The 2,500-nt window shown below is 38.4% G+C and overlaps 1 protein-coding gene across 1 annotated transcript in view; it reads right to left on the bottom strand.

Moving 5' to 3' along the window:
- Positions 1-591: 591 nt before the first annotated feature.
- The window catches only part of LOC115535856 (visinin-like protein 1), a 19,905-nt gene continuing 17,996 nt past the window's right edge, over positions 592-2,500 (bottom strand). The window contains exon 4 of the mRNA XM_030347392.1: positions 592-2,500. This exon is cut by the window's right edge and continues 1,536 nt beyond it. The gene's annotated coding sequence lies outside the window, so the exon portion shown is untranslated.

Below are 2,500 nucleotides of genomic sequence, written 5' to 3'. Positions count from 1 at the left end.
GCTGATGATGAGTCACGGTCAAAATGAATTGTTGCTGCTTTTCAAGAAAATTTTATCTAAATATGGCGCTCCTTCTAATAGGGAAACCCTAATGGGTTAATTAGGGCCTGACTACACGTATTAAGGATTGGGATATTTTGATGGTCTACGATTTAATTTGCTATAGCAGATGTGGGAATTACCTCCAACAGAGTTATCAATATTAGTCGCAGTGGGAATGTTAGCCAAACCCTAACCGACATTAGTGTCACAATCTTAAAGACATGTCTGTTAAAGAGAAAACAAAAAAAAATTGGTTTTGTAATATGCTGTCTTAAATATTCAACCACAGGGTGGCAGCAACGTCACAATTGGAGGGTTTCAAGCATGTGATCTGAAGGTCTTGAAGTACATCCTTAGCCGCCATCTTGGTATTTTATAACCACCAATTCTAGAACAATAATGCAAAAGTGCCGCGCACCCAAGAACCAAGCTGTTTTACTTCTAATCATTTTGGAGCAGATCAATAAGAGGTTATTAAATGCTGAAAAAGTATCAAGATGGCGGCCTGTAATCTGCAAGACACGATGCGAAACCCTCCCGAAGAGCATGAGAGTTTAGGAATTTTATTGGTAGCAATAATATTTTGATCAATAAGTAATTAATGGTGATATGATTGTGAGATGTGACAAAACAAAGTTTTGATTAGCCTAGGGGAAGGTATATCAATGTTTATTTAGGATCTTACATTCCTACAACTCATCACAAAATGGCATACATTTTTTTTTGAAGCTCTATAGTAGTGTAGGCCTACCATTTAGAAAGGAGAAGATCTCATTTTCTGTTTTCTACATGGAAAGGGGAAGGAAAGTCTGAGTCTTTTCTTTTTAAAAGTGATATTTCTCGATCACTTTTATAACACGCCTAAACTGACATAAATTTTGTGTTTCCATTAATTATTGACCACGAATAAGTGCAAAAGGTGAAATGAAGTTGGATTTTTCACAAGCCAACTTAACTGGATTTATAAAATGCGAACCTTAGGTTACTGCCGGGCCAGCTCAGCATTGTTCTTGAACCTACGTATTGCCTTCGTCTTATCCAACTATCCATCACTATTAACCTCAAGAATACACTAACACAAAATGTAAATTGGCCCTAAGGGTTAAGAGCACAAAACACCTTTCTTTTCTTATGTTTCACCCCCAGTTTCAGGGGCCTGTCCTGACACTCAATTGGAGGCCATATCTTTAAGTGGAAAACATTCCATGTCTCACTTTCACATAAGCACAGCATAGCTCATATCAGATAAACATAGCATCAATGTATACATGTATTAATCCACTCAATTCCACTATAAAAGGAACAACTAAAGGTGTTTCACCTGAAGCAATTGCCTGATTTTTGGCAAAGTTAAAACCTTCTTGTATGGTGAATGTTTTTTTTTTTTACTTTGTTAAAACAATTAATACACTGTATAATTAACAGTGTTAAAACAAGTAATTAGTCCAAAAAACTTTCACAGATTAAAATCTAAACAAGAATGATTAATCTCTCATTCTTCCACTATGCTGTGTGACACATACGTTTCCTAACAGCTTCAGAACAAACCAATATTTCCTCGTGGCCAAACACGTTTCCGATCTTGGTTCTAAGAAACATAACATCTGCATGTGAATATGTTGTCTATTTGCAACAGTGGGCTACAGCATGAAGAAACGTTAACAACACTTCCCATATCAAGAGAGACAGTACGTAGCGGTTTACCAGCGGACCACGAAAGCAAGTGTATCTGGATCATGGCTAATACTCAGTGCATCGGCGTGGGGGTGGGGGGCAACACCAGTACTTCTATCTCAAGGGATAAACTATATCGAGGCATCTCTGTTTTACATCCACGATACAAGCGCTCATTCAGAGTACAGGTAACTGCTTGGCTAAAGTCCCCTGACTTTGAGCCTGCTGCGCAGTAGCATTTACAGGCACAGGGTTGTCGTACTTTTTTGCATGACATACACACGCACGCAGATCCGCACGCATGCACATGCACACACACACATACACACACATACACACACACACATTCTTGGTACACTAAATTAGTCAAATGGTGTTTTATATGAACGGTGATCTTGGCTAGAGGTAGCCTACATTTACATATCTATATAGATACATATGTATATATATATATATATATATATATATATATATATATATATATATATATATTTATATACATAAAATGTAGGATTAGAGTCATGTTGTATCGTGTACATCTTCGGGGCATTTTAATTTGCCAGACAATCTGATGGGTCGTGAGATTCATGTTAATATCGTTAACATGAATATCGTTTAAATGCTTGTGTATGCAGGCGCCCTGACACAAAACACACACACACACACGCTTCACACACAGATTGGCTCACTCTCTGACGAACACACAGACACACACACGCGCGCGCGCCCGTGCGTGCACAACAACAACACGCATGGCACGAGCCGCCTCCTCACTGCGTTTCAG

This window comes from Gadus morhua, chromosome 22 (genome assembly GCF_902167405.1).
Source record: "Gadus morhua chromosome 22, gadMor3.0, whole genome shotgun sequence".
Taxonomy (NCBI): Eukaryota; Metazoa; Chordata; class Actinopteri; order Gadiformes; family Gadidae; genus Gadus; species Gadus morhua.
Note: the sequence above shows the minus strand (reverse complement) of the source record. Positions and strands in the feature narration are given on the sequence as shown.